Source organism: Halictus rubicundus, unplaced genomic scaffold, assembly GCF_050948215.1.
Source record: "Halictus rubicundus isolate RS-2024b unplaced genomic scaffold, iyHalRubi1_principal scaffold0111, whole genome shotgun sequence".
Taxonomy (NCBI): Eukaryota; Metazoa; Arthropoda; class Insecta; order Hymenoptera; family Halictidae; genus Halictus; species Halictus rubicundus.
Window position 1 is genome coordinate 386796 of NW_027488652.1, and position 14695 is coordinate 401490.

Here is a 14695-nt window from a genome sequence, read left to right on the forward strand (position 1 = left end):
CCAATATCCGCGGACTATATTCCGGGTGATGTCCTAACCTAGCGGGATGCAGGTTCCATTTGAGGGTCCGAGGAGGTCAGGACACGCAGCGGAATGAAAATTTCACTATATCATATGGGAAATACAAAGAAATCAAAGCGAGTCAAGACGGTGGGTCCAGCGCCCGACACTGCCGGGGGTGAAGCCACCGCAACTAAAATCGAGAGGGCCGAGGTAGATAACGATGTAATCGTTTTGACACCTTGTGTGCCCCTCGTAAGGTGCGATGCACTTTTGCCGGTGAAGGTCGAGGTAGAGGCTGATGGGAAGGAAGAGGATGTACCAAAGCCGAAGCCAAAACCGGAACCGAAACCCAAAAAGAAGGCGACCAAGTCGCCAGAAAAGAAAGGCTCTTCCTCAACGTCCGGGAAGAGCTCAAAAGATCAGGGGCAAGGTGCTAACCTTGTCTCTGACAAAAATGGCACGGTGCTCGACGGGGATGAAAACCCAGAGCCCAAAGAAGACCATAACAAAGGAGGGGATAAGGAACCGGTCCCCTCCCAAATAGACAAATTCGACCCCAAGCCAGCACCAGGCAAAGGGAAGAAAAAGAAGAAGGGAAGGAAGCCGAAGGAGGCGGCTTCCGGGCCAAATGAAAGGAGCCTCGATCTCATAAGAGAAGAGGCCTTTCAAAAAGTCTCCGAGGTCACGAAGATCTGCGTGCGCGGGAAATCGCGACTCGCAAAGATCACGGCCAAGGAGATTATCGAACAAGCGAACGCACTCAACGAGCTGGTGATGGAGCTCATTCTTCGGAATGGCTACCTCGAAGGGCAGCTCGTAGCGGCAAGAGCAGAGAAGGCTCGAACTGCGGTGAGTGCAAAGACTGTGTCGCTGACTGCCCCGCGGTCAATGCCGACCGGTCAAGCTGGCAAGCGCGTGCAATCGACCTACGCCGACAAGGTAAAGGTCGATTGCAAGAAGGTTTCCCAAGACGCGGTGAAGCCACCACAGCATGTGGTGAAGATCTTCCCGCCGAAGGGCAAGAAGCAGGACAGCGAAGCGACAAGCGTAAGGAGAAGATCCGCGTGAAGTCGGTTCGACGCATCCACTCCGGTGGCATAGTCGTCGAGACTGAACGCAGTGAGGATCTTCGGGCCTTTACGGGAAGTAACAGCCTGAAAGATGCAGGACTCTCTGTCTCTCTGCCAACTAAGAGGAACCCGTCACTCAACGTGTACGACGTTCCTCGAGAGTAGACGAGAGACGAGGTTGCTTCCAGTCTCTGGAAGCAAAACCTTCCAGAGATGACCCAGAAAGAGTTTGCCTCTAACCTGAAGGTCGGCTTTCAAGTCGGTCCCAAGGGCAGGGAGGCAGCCAACTGGGTCATTGAAGTCAGTCCGCAGGTTCGCCGGCGGCTGAAAAGTGGGGAAGGCCGAGTTTACATGGGCTGGTCGTGCTGTCGTGTACAGGACTACGTCTCGGTAACTCGGTGCTTCAAGTGCCAGAAGTTCGGCCACACGGCCAAACGATGCAAGCACAAAGAAGATGTATGCGGTCACTGCGCCCAATCGGGGCATACCTTTGCCTCGTGCAAGAACAAGAAGAGCGGCCCCGTCTGCTCTAGTTGTAAGGATCGAGGCGAGCCGCACGATCATAAGTCGAGAGACAAGCTGTGCGAGTCCTATCAGGTCGCGTTACAGCAAGTAGTAGCTCGAACCAATCATGGTTAGACACACCGAAGATAGACGATCTCAGAGGCAGATTAGAGTTGTGCAGCATAATATGCAGCGCTCTCGAGTCGTGACCGAAGAAATCATATCTTTGCTGCATACCAGGAGACCCGATGTGTTACTAGCACAAGAGCCGTACAGCTGGCGGGGCAAATTGCCCGGACTGGGCTCAGCGAGAGTGTACACGGAAGGAGACCAGCCTATGGCGGCAACAGCTGTCATAAACCGGGATGTAACCGCGGTCAAACTCACGCATCTGTGCGATGCGCATCTCTCCTGTGTAAGCGTTAAAGGCAATTTCGGAAACGTCGACCTAGTCAACCAGTACTTTCAATGTTCGGAGGACATTGAACCAAGTCTGGCTCGACTGGAGAATGTGCTTGCGGCACTAAACCATAACCGAGTCGTGATTGCAGCCGACGTCAACGGAAAATCTACCCTTTGGGGGAATCCGAAGACAGACGCGAGAGGCCGAAAGCTCGAAGAGTTCATGGCCCGACACGACTTAGTTATTTTGAACGAAGCTGGTAGTATGCCCACGTACTCCAGCTCACTGGGAGAGTCCTATATCGATGTCACATTAGTGACTAGCGACATGTCCGACAAAGTGCGAGACTGGAAGGTCCATGACCTAACATCCAGCGACCACCGAGTCATTGAGTTTTCGTTGCAGTTCGCAGTAGAAAGGGAGAACCGGGGCCAATTGGGGCGGTTCAACCTGAACACTGCGAACTGGCCCAGATTCGAACGAACGCTGCTGGAAAGCAGGAGGAACTTAACCCTCCGGCCTAACGGCCGAGAGGAGGTCGAACGCCTCGCACTGGGAGTCGAGCAATCGATTATCCAAGCGTGCGAATCCTCCATGCGATCCAAGCGGTGGCACTCTAAATCTGTCCCATGGTGGACACCAGATTTGACGAGACGGAAGAAGCGGGTCTACAAATGTAGACGCGCCTTCCAAAACCCGAGATGTTCGGAGGTCAAGAAGGCAGAACGGAAGGCTGAGTATCTCGTGCACAGAAAAGCCTACACGGCTGCCGTGCGAGCTGCGAGGATACAAAGTTGGAAAAACTTTGTAACCGAGCAGGGGAACAAAGAACCGTGGGGTCTTGTTTACAAGATCACACGAGACAAGCTGAATGTTGGAACAGTAATGTCCAACATTCGCACAGGCCAAGGACACACGGTGGACTTCGAGTCCACCGCGTCCGCGCTACTGGATGCGTTAATCCCGGACGATTCGTCCGAGAGCGACACTCCAGAACAAGCGCGAGTCAGACGGGAAGCCACCACCGAGCCGGCGAGTGAAGACGATCCAGTTTTCACGAGCAAGGAGCTTGAAGAGGCGGTGAAACGTCTGAAGAGACGAAAATGCCCAGGCTTAGACCGGATAGAGCCGGAACTTGTAAAATGCTCGGTCGGAATACTCCGCACCGAGCTGCTTCGGCTCTATAATGGTTGCCTCGAGCACGGGACCTTCCCCTCCAGGTGTAAAGTCGGCTCAATCAGAACTATTCTGAAAGCGCCTGACAAACCGGAGACGGAGGTGAAGTCCTATCGTCCGATTTGCCTGCTATCCGTAGTAGGCAAAGTTCTTGAGAAGCTAATCGCTATGCGATTAGCTAAAGTGTTCCTAAGCCCGGAATACGCATCTGACCGGCAATACGGATTCAGACCTGGGCGATCCACGGAAGATGCCGTGGTAAAGCTGAGGGGTCTGGTATCCAGCTGCGAAGATAAGTATGTCCTGGCGCTCGCCGTTCGACATCTCAGGTGCATTTGACAATGTCTGGTGGCCGAGCATCCTCAGCGAGCTGAGCAGGCGAGGCTGTCCGCGCAATCTCTTTCGGCTAATGGTGGACTATTTCTCCAACCGTGTGGTGACCATAGTGTCTAATCACGGAGAAGTGAGGAAAGTTGTAACCAAAGGCTGCCCACAGGGATCAATTCTCGGTCCAAGCTGTTGGAACTTAGTCTTTGACGGAGTTCTACAGCTCTTATCGAACACCGGGCTCGCTTGCGAGCCCATAGCCTATGCGGATGATCTCCTCGTACTTGTCAGTGGCAACACGAGGAAGGAACTCCGGCTCAAAGGCCAAAAGGTAGCAGATGTGATTTCTGCGTGGTGCAAATCACAAAAGTTATCGCTATCTGCTCCTAAGACCGAGATGATCTTGCTAAAAGGCTCTCTGCATAGAGAAAGGCCGCCTGTGGTGAGGATTGATGGAAGAAGTATCGCCGTAAAGGATACCATTCGGTACCTCGGCGTACACTTCGACAAGCAACTGGGAATTACCTCCCATGTTGCGTACGTGAGTGCTAAGTCTATGGAGACGTGTAATGCGCTTTCAAAGATTGCTCGTTCGAACTGGGGTTTGGGACACCGGGCCATGCGTACTATGTACCGTGGCCTATTCGTCCCAATCGTGGCGTACGCTGCTGCGGGCTGGGCAGACCTTCTCACCTTTGTATCGAGAAAAGCTCTCATCAAAGCGCAGAGGAGAGCTCTGCTTGGCTGCATCAAGGCCTATAGAACGGTATCGATGGATGCGGTCCCCGTGATCGCCGGTGCGGTACCGATAGACTTGGTGATAGCGGAGCGAATATGCGCCTACAAAATACGAAAAGAACTTGATATCGAATTTGAGACATGTCGTATTAGTCAAGCCGATCTGGCTTCCGGAGCTGTGACGCCCACCGATGCACTAGCTGAGGTAAGGCGAGCAGCTCTGGCTGTGTGGCAACGGAGATGGTCGTCATCGACGAGGGGAAGGACTACCTTCCAATACTTCAACGATGTATCAGACCGTCTCCGCGCGCGATGGGTGATCACCGATCACTACGTCACACAATTCCTAAGCGGACGCGGAGACTTCCGTGCGAAGCTCAAGGAATTCACTTTGGTGGAGGACGAGCATTGCGAGTGCGGCGAAGTGGAAACACGTAGCCACATCTTGTACGCCTGTCCGCAATACGATCAAGCGCGAGAACTCCTACACCAGGAAGCTGCTGCTAAAGGTCACTTGTGGCCGGTGCAGCCAGCACTCCTGGTAAGCGAAGCTCTATTCAAGAGCTTCCGGAACTTCGCGCGAGACGTACTAAAACTAAAGTGGAGTCGAACGCGTGAACGATTGGACACCACCAGCGGTTAAGATCCTTCGGGATCTTAACTCCTCGGGCCAGGATTCAAGCCCCTCCCGCTTATAGCGGGAGTTCCTGGAAAGGGTTGAACTCGAGGTGGCAGTGGAATCGACGTTGCATGTCCCTCCAATAAGGCAGGCGACGAGAGAGTAGAGCCATAACATCTGGCATGACGAAATGTAGTAGTAGCCGGTATGAACTGTATGTTCGAGGTACGGCGCAACCGGGGCAGCCCGACTACCTTTGTGATGATCCTTAATTGGTGAACGAGGGGTTTTTCCAATGCCCAGTCCACAACACCTACGGACTGTTTCCTTCGCAACTGATGGAGTTAGAAGTAGAGAGCGTAACATGAACGGCTGACTTTTCCGGTATGGGGCGAATCCCCGAGGTACGGAACTCCCCTCACGGGGAGTGGTCAATACTACATGTCTCTATCTTTTTTTCTCTACGATAGCATGTATCGCGATGACAAACGACTAGTAAGCGTGTTTACCGAGTTATTAGCGATCCGAGTGACACCCGGCCGTACTACATTCTGTTCTGCAGGATTACTATCGCAACGACTAGTCATCAGTAGGATAAAACTAACCTATCTCACGACGGTCTAAACCCAGCTCACGTTCCCTGTTGGCGGGTGAACAATCCGGCGCTTGGCGAATTCTGCTTCGCAATGATAGGAAGAGCCGACATCGAAGGATCAAAAAGCGACGTCGCTATTAACGATTGGCCGCTACAAGCCAGTTATCCCTGTGGTAACTTTTCTGACACCTCTTGCTGAAAACTCTTCAAGCCAAAAGGATCGATAGGCCGTGCTTTCGCAGTCTCTAAGCGTACTGAACATCGAGATCAAGCCAGCTTTTGCCCTTTTGCTCTACGCGAGGTTTCTGTCCTCGCTGAGCTGGCCTTAGGACACCTGCGTTATTCTTTGACAGATATACCGCCCCAGTCAAAGTCCCTGCCTGGCAGTGTCCTCGAATCGGATCACGCGGGAGTATTGTCGGCGGTCCGCCGTTAAGCCTCACGCCACTCTTACACGCTTGGCTCTAGAACACCGTGACAACCGGGTCATAAGACCTCGGTGCACGCGCTCCGCCCAACCGAGTAAGTAAAGAAACGATGAAAGTAGTGGTATTTCACCGGCGATGTTACCATCTCCCACTTATGTTACACCTCTCATGTCTCCTTACAATGCCAGACTAGAGTCAAGCTCAACAGGGTCTTCTTTCCCCGCTAATTTTTCCAAGCCCGTTCCCTTGGCAGTGGTTTCGCTAGAAAGTAGATAGGGACAGAGGGAATCTCGTTAATCCATTCATGCGCGTCACTAATTAGATGACGAGGCATTTGGCTATTTCCTGTACGAACTGCCGTCGCAGCCGTAGACTTCCGAGGTTGACCCCCTCGTTGGGTATATAAAAATAAATACAAACATTCCGCGAATGGAGTAACGTCATATCCGAGGCCTACTTTCTAGACCACTGCCAAAGGGCCTGCCTCGGCACTTGGAAAAATTAGTAACGGGTACCCTTTCGGGAGGCGAACTTCGTCGTGCGCCAGAGGCGCGTGTCCAGGGAAAACCGCGAGGAGGTGTCGCCCCGGATTCTAAGTCCATTGTCCATAGAATCCGCCCGCGCCTCGCTGCACAATAGTGTCAGCGGAGACTCGCACCGCTTGGTTTTAAAGAGCCAAGCGGGCTACAATTCGTTCAGCTGGCAGCTGCTTCGTCATTTGGCCATAGGCCTTGTCCAAGGCCTAACAGCATTAAAAAATATTCTTAGCTTGTGCCGTGTCAGTAATAAAACCTTTCTTTGGCCGAAGCCGCGTCCAGTTCAATAAATAGGACAAATACGACACGTAGAGTAAAATAAATATATTCAACGATTATCGTCAATCGTAGTCGATAAAAGTGTTCGCGATTTCTATCGACGAACGGAGGGCAACCTTTCGATGTAGTTTGAAACTGTTGGCGGCAGACCTTTTATACGTAGCCCATCCCCCACAGCCCTATGGGGGACCGTATCGAACGCTTTGGAGATGTCGACGACTATGATGACTCCTCCCGACCTTTCCTTCATTTCCTTTACCACCTTGTCTAGAATGGAGACGTTGTATTTACAGCCGTCCTCCGTGGTAAATCCTTTTTGCCTCCTGCTATTCCTGCTTGCCCTCCGCAGTCTTGCGTCTATTATCGCGGAGTAAATCCTACCCAACAGTGAACCGATTGTGATCGGGCGCCAATTTTTGGCGTCTTTGGTATCTTTCCCGGCTTTCGGGATTAAAGTTGTTCCAGGACGACATTACAGGTGTCCTTGTCTTTGTCGCCGGTCTTGAAGGCTATCCTGGTTTGCTGCCTGAATTTGTTTTTGGCCTCGATGGGTACGTCGTTCTGCGCGGTTATGCTGTCCAACAATTCGTCGTCCGTCATGCGTGGGGCCCGGTAGATGATAATGCGCGGGTTTTTCTTCGCTGGTGCTGTCATGGAGAAGCCTGCTTCCGTTAGTTCCTTATTCTTTAATATGCTCTGTATGTCGGACTTCTTCGCAGTCTCGATTAGAATTCCGTTTCCCTGAATCTTTCTGATATTTTTGACCTGTAGGGCTTGCCTGGCCGGGGAGATCATTTTCATGATTGCTTCGTTTGTTGTATCGCTGGAGTTGTATTTCATGCTGTCGTTTGGTCTGATGGTTATAACGCTGGGGGGATCTTGTTTCAGGGTTGACAGCGCCGCTGTTTTCGAGTTTATACCCACGATCTCGGCAAAGGTCGGTGGTCGATGATCGATGGGCGGCCTGATGCTCTTCTCGTTATCTCTGGTGGTGGAGTGGAGTTGGCCCTCGAGGTGGCTGTTGGCCATCAGAACCTCGGTTATCAGGCTCTGCATCTCCATGAAGCTATTGAGGATTTTGGTGAGGGTGGGTTTTTGGATTCCGCTTCCTTCGACTGTGAGGGTGGTCATGAGATTTGTCCTGATTTTGTCTGCCTTTTCCTTGGCAGTTTGTTTTTTGTCTGTTGTTTCGATGTCCCTGCAGCATTGGTTCCGTGTTTGGGAATGGGTGGCTGGGACAGCCTTATCGGAAGGCTTGGAAATTCGAGGCGGATGGTCGGAAACGGATAGGGCGAAAACTCCGAGCGCCGGGACTGTGCGAACGGAAAATCGGATCGAGCACGTGGTCGGTCGAGAAGAAAAGAATGCACTTCACGTTGTCACACTTGTATTTGTAATAAAGGTTCAGACTTAATTGTTCAAACCCTGCGTACACGATACACGTTATGTGATTTGCCCGGTAAGCGCGGTACTCTCCGAAATCACGGCTCAATAAAAACGGTTTGGTGTCACGTGCGATCGCTTAGACGGTTCGTCGAAAAGGAAGGCCGATTCCGGGAATCGCTCACGGATATTCGCTGCCCGCGAGCACGGTAATTGGTCGGCGCGCCGTGGGCCGATTCGCAGAGACGGACGTGTTCGGGAGCTAATTAGCGCTGCGCCTGAGCTCGCGCGGTTTTAAATAGTGCAAAGTCGCGGGATCGGCCCGCTGCCCGTATTGCTCGGAGCAACTCGTCGCCGATTCCCGAACATTCCGGTTGCAGCATTTTTTGAGGTCTGTCTCTGGGTAGATATTTGCCTCTGTGTCGGATTCCGAATTCATGTCAGTATTTTGATAATTTGTTCCCGTGGATAGCCCGTCTGTGTTTGATTTCGTCTTTTTTGTGTTTTCTCGCTGTGGCGATAAGTCCGACTCGTCTGAGGAGTCGTCTTTTGGTCGTTTATTACTTTGTGTATCTGTTTCCATTGGTACTTGTCCGTTTGTGGGCTTTCCTGTCATTGGTGTTGTCTTTAGTAGTTGTTTCTGTTTGTTCTGCATGCCTTTCACCGGTTTTTTCTTATCCTCCTGGATTTTCTTCGCGGGTTTTTTTAAAAATGACGACGGAGTCATTTTTCGGTTCGGCGCTTACCCGGTGGGGTGGCGCTACCGTAGTTGGTGAGCCTGCGTGTTATGGCGGTTTTCGGTGTGGTGTGCAGTGTGAATTCCAGATGGCGTTCGGGGGACGCTCGGTATGGCGTCCAAGTTGGCGTCCAATATGGCGTCCAAGATGGCGTCCAGGTGGTGGGAAAATTGGCGGGATAAAGGCCAATATGGCGTCCAAGATGGCGGTCACTCGCGCGTCACTTTACTAATTTCTTAATAATTATTCACTGAGGCCTTCCTGTGTCATGGAAACACTCGCGTCGTGTTTCACTACACTAGTATCGCGTACACGGGTGAATGCAGCACTTTCCTATCGTTTGGATACGGGAGATGTCCGTTATTAGTTTCGGCGCGTCACTACGGCGTCCTGCCGGCCGACGCCAACCGGATTTTCGCTAATAACTTTTTCCGCACTGATTTGAACACTGAGATTTTTCACATAAGTGTTCACAACAACTAATACTGCTTCCTGAATAACTTTAATTAATTATTCCTTAGATAACACTTTTAATACGGAGCGACATGAAGACGCGTCAGTACTCTTCGCCACCTAGCGGTGAAGTCCAGTAGATAGGAACAGTTTATTGTCTACATAAAGAGCTATGGAGCTACGCTCACTCTTGCCGTACCGAAGTCGCTCCAGGCGTCTTATACCGGCGTTGTTGGGTTCTAGCCTTTAGAAACAACTGCAGAGGGTCCGTAAGTCCTTAGGTGTTATGGACTGACTTGGAAAAACCCCTCGTTCACCATTTAAGGATCATCACAAGGGTAGACCGTCCCGTACGGGAAGTAACTCGCTTAGCCGCTACCGTGTCAGCTTGCACCGACACAGGAGCGTTACCAGCGGGGGCCACGAGGAGGCGGAGTTACCAGCTTAGCGCTTCGGTCTCTAGCAGGTTGCGGCGACGGTATGGTAGCCGTTCTTGCTTGTTAAACCCTACGATCTCGAATACCCGAGGGTATCACCTGCGAGGGATCGTCAGGGTGGTTGCCTTGTATGTTATTGACTCTTCCTTATTCTCTACGTCTCATGGTGGTTGTTGCGAATTTCCGAAAATGCTTGAAGGCATTGATTTCGACCAACTTCTGAAGATCACACGGCCACGTGATTCGAGACTCGTTTAGGTCTTTTGCCAGCTCTTGTCTTTCGTTGTGGTTTAGTGGGCAGTCATAGATTATGTGCTTTACTGTGTCTGCTTCTCCGCAGCTACAGAGGTCGGAGCTAATCAGATTTAGTTTCCTCAGTTTGCTGTTTATTTTCCCATGCCCTGAGAGGAGCTGTGAGGTGTAGAAGTCTGGGTTCATGTGTTGTGCGTCTAGTCTGCTTTGGACATTCGGAAAGTACTCCTTGGTGAATAGACCAAGGTGCGCCTGACTCCATCGGTCTTGCCATAGGACCGCTGTGTGGTGCCTGATTTGTAGTTCTATTTCCTTCAGTTCCAATTGTGCTAAGTCTTGGTCCTGTGTACTGGGGGGTTTGAATAGCTTATCCCCGAACTTGGTTTCTAAGCCTTTTCTGATGTTATATATAGCTCTCCTCCTTTCCGACATTACTATGTCGATAGGTGGAGCGGCTGCGATTATTCTGAGCGCTTCATTGGAAGTTGTGCGGTATGCTCTAGTTGCCCTAAGGACGGAATATCTTTGCGCTGATTGGAGTTTCCTGATGTGGTGCACGTTTAGTTTGTCGCTCCAGCCGGCGGCCGCATAGCACGCGATGGCTAGGAAGACGCCCTTGTACATTGTCATCGTGGTTCTGTAGCTAAGTCCCCAGTAGGATTTCGCTACTTGTGCGAACCGATGGAATATGACTTTACTTTTCTTGGTCACATGTTGCACATGTGGCGTGACATTGAATCTAGTTCCAAAATGTATACCGAGGTATCTTACGGTACTTTTCATGAGGATGGAGGTGTCTCCTATTTTAACAGTAGGTGGCCTTCTAATGTCCAGGAGTCCTTTCAAGAGTATCATTTTTGTTTTCTGTTTGGAGAGTGTTAGCTTGTGCTTATTGCACCACTCCGTGATTATTTTTGCTGCATTATTGGCTTTCACTTCCATTTCTATTCTGGAATTTCCTGGTATTATTACCATTAGGTCGTCTGCATATGCGACGTGTTCTATATTGTTACTTTCGACTGTGTTCAGCAGATCGTTGAATATTAAGTTCCAAAATTTGGGCTCAAGGACAGAGCCTTGCGGGCATCCTTTGGTGGCTGCTTTGGAGATTGTGTAATTTTTGTCGTGTATTTGCATTGTTCTGCCTGAGAGATAGCTTTGGATTAGTCTGTATATATTTCGTGGACATTTCCTCTTTTTCAGGTGCTGGAGTATAGTTGGCCACCATACGTTATCGAAAGCGCCGGATATGTCAAATAGCAGAGCTATTGCATATTTCTCGTTATACTGTGCAACTGTCTGTCGTACATTGGTAATTGCGTCTTCCGTTGAGCGGCCGCTGCGGAAGCCGTATTGTTGCTGGGCTGAAAGCGGATGCGAATCCAATATGGCAGAAAGTCTCATAGCTATTAGCTTTTCCAGGACTTTGCTGAGAATTGGCAATAGGCATATTGGTCTGTATGACCTTGGGTCAGACGCATCTTTGTCATCGCTTTTGAGGAGAACCCTGATTACTCCTTTTTTCCATTTCTCCGGGAAGGTACCGGAGAAGAGACAAGTGTTAAAGAGGTGTCTAATTTCTCTGTGCAGTTTTGGCCAGGCCTTCTTGATAATTTCCGCCTCCAGGAGGTCTAGTCCCGGGGCTTTCTTACTTTGAGCTGTGCTATTACATTCCGAGTCTCTATCATCGTGAAAGCCGGTGTATTTTCAGTGTTTGATGGGGATTCTGCACTGGAGCGAATCTGTTTCTGCCACGACGTTTCGGTCTCTGAGTTGTCATCAGGAATCAGGCTGTTTAGCAGGAGCTTGTTGGTCTGTTCCCAGGAGGTGGTTTCTTGCCCATTTCCTTTAATGTTGCTGCAGGCTTTAGCTGTTTGGATTTTGCCTGTTTGTAATTTATATACAATTCCCCATGGGTCTGAGTTTCCTTTGTCTGTGACGAAGGAGCGCCAGCTACTCGGTTTGGTTTTGCGGATTAGTGCAGTGTATTTGTTTTTGGTACTTCGGTACTGCTGTTTGTGTCTTTCTTGTTGTGTAGCGTTTCTAGTCTGTTGGAATTTTCTTCTGAGTTCACGCACTTCTTTTTTCAGTTTGTCGAGGTCTCGGTTCCACCAGGGAACTGATTTTTTGAATCTGCTTTTTCTTGGTATAGATCTCTCGCAAGCAGAAACTAGCTTCCCTTCAAGCTCGGCAGTTCTCTGGGCCGTCATTTCTGGAGTGGCCTCTTCTGTGCATAGATCGACTTCTGTAGGCTGAAGGATTCGGTCGAATCTATCCCAATTGGCACGCTTCAGGTTGAAGCGGTTTGACTGCGCTGTGTGTCCAACGGTTTCTGTTATGTGGAGCTTGAAGGTAATCAAGTTGTGATCACTTGTTGTGATTTTGTCGTGAATGTGCCAATCGTGAATATTGTCTATGCATGTGTGTGTTGCGAGCGTTACATCAATATTAGATTTCCCTCGATCATTGTCGAAGGTTGTGACCCTTGATGGTTGGTTAGCAATATGCAGATTACGTTGCGCTATGAGGTCCTCCATGTCTAAGCCTCTGTTATCAGTCTCTGGATTGTACCAGAGGACTGATTTAGCGTTGACGTCGGCTAGGACTATGACGTTTTCTCTTTTTAGTTTTTGTAATGTGTTGTCTAAGTAGTGGATATACGGTTCTATTCTGTCCGAGCACTGGAAGTATGCACTGACTAGGTAGAACCTCTTACCTGGTGCTGTGACCTCGACGCACGTGAAGTGTGTGTTACAGAATTGATCTAGTTTAAGTACTGTGAGATTCGGGTTGAAGATGACTATTGCGCTCTTGGTTGTGTTCCTTGATATATTCTGTGAGAAAAGCTTGGTGTCTAGTATTACTTCCGCACTTCCCATGGACCTTATATTGAAGGTGTTGGTGTACGAGTAGGGCTCATGTTTTGCAAGGAGATCAATGTCCTCTTTCTCCGCTAAGAGCCTTAATTCCTCCATGACAACTCTAGAGTTCCTGGCGTTAATTTGGGCTATGGTTATTTTATTTGTATTTGAGTTGTGTTGTTGTATGGTTTCACCGTCTGAGACATTGTGGGAATTATCGTTATTATCCATGGGTCTTTTTTTATTCGTTGCCAAAGTCTATTCGACTGATACTAATTTCCAGTGCGTGTTTGTACGCAGGGCAAGACTGTTCTCTGGACCCGTGGTTGGCTGGCTTGTTTGCCCTTTTGCAGTTTATGCAAATGGGCTTTTCTGTTTTGTTCGGGCAATCCTTATATTGGTGCCCGTCCTGGCCGCAGTGGCCGCACGTGTCAACTTTTGTCTTACAGTGTTTGGACACATGCCCAAATGCCTGGCACTTGTAGCAGCGGCTTGCTATTATAAAGTCTTTTACTCCGTAGGCGTAGAAGCCTACGAAGACTCGATTCCTACCTAGTAGAGTTTTCCTGGCTTCTGGGGAGACTTCTGCCACCCAGTTCGTGGTTCCCTTGTCTTTCCGACCCATTTTGAATAGGAGTTTAAACTCCTTCTCTATGTTATCCTCTGTGTTTCGCTCGAGGTTTTGTTTCTTTATTGCTTTGAGGAGTTCCGCCTCTGAGGTTTCCGACGGAACTCCTAGTATTATTATTTTTGGTCTCCTCTTTGGGAGGGGACCAATTTCCATCTTTGCTTTGAGTTTTTCATTTCTGAGGACTTGCTCAAGGTCCTCTTTTGTTTCTGTTTCTATCAGAATGCCGGAATTCCCTATCTTCCTTATGTTCCGGATTCTGATGTTTTGCTCTGTTGGATTGATGCAATCCGCTAGAGCTTTCCTGGTCTCCTCGCTGCTGGAGATATCGCTTCCTTTGCCAGGGTAGATTGCTACCACTGGCTTTGCCTGTTTTACCTCCATCTTTTTCGTAACGGCTCTCGTGTTACGGTTCGTTTTGGTAATGTCCGAGTATGACATCGGCTTAGTTGCTTGGATGTTTTGGCAAGTGTGTTGTTTTGTTGCCATCAGGCTATCTAATTTCTCAGATAGCCTGTTAAATTTATCGTCCATGGTTTTGACTTTCTGGAGTAGCTGAGCTCCTGCTTGTAATTCCTCTCTTGTAGTTGCCATTTCCTTTTTGAGTTTTTCCATTTCCATTCGGTCCTGGATGATTGCTTTGTTTTGGGTTTCGATTACAGAGATTATTTTGTTGGCCTCGTTTTGTTGCTCTTTTGTCAGGCCTATTTTGACAAAGAGCGTACGGAGTTTTTCGCATGGGCTCTGGTCAGAGTCAGAGTCCATGCTGCTGTTTGTCATGATTGAGTCTTGTGTTGAGTCGTCCTCATCAATGACTTTGGGGTCGGTTTTCGGAATTTTCTTGTTCGAGAGCGGCGTGTCCGTGTCGCTGGATCGTTGATCATTGTTCCGCTTATTGCCTTTCGGTTTTTGCCGACCTGCTCGAGAGTGTTCTGAGCCTGTATCGGATTCCGTGTCGGAGCTTGTGTTTCTGTCAGACTCCGAGTTCAATTGTATTAAGTCCTGGACTTGCTTTTTTGTGTCCGCTTTTCTTCCTTCTTCCTTTACTCCCTTCCCTTCATCCTTCTTCCGTTTTGTGTTTTGTTTTCTGGATACCATATTTGTTCCCACGAGTAGGGACGAAAACCAGTCGCTCCCCGGGTGACGTCCTTTCCGGGGAGAAGGCTATTTCGCTCAAGATTTCGCCAGGTGTCCTGAGGTTAGACGCTAATGGCCGGTGGACCCACCGACCGCCCGTGTAAAACACGGGACCTCTCTCACCGCGTT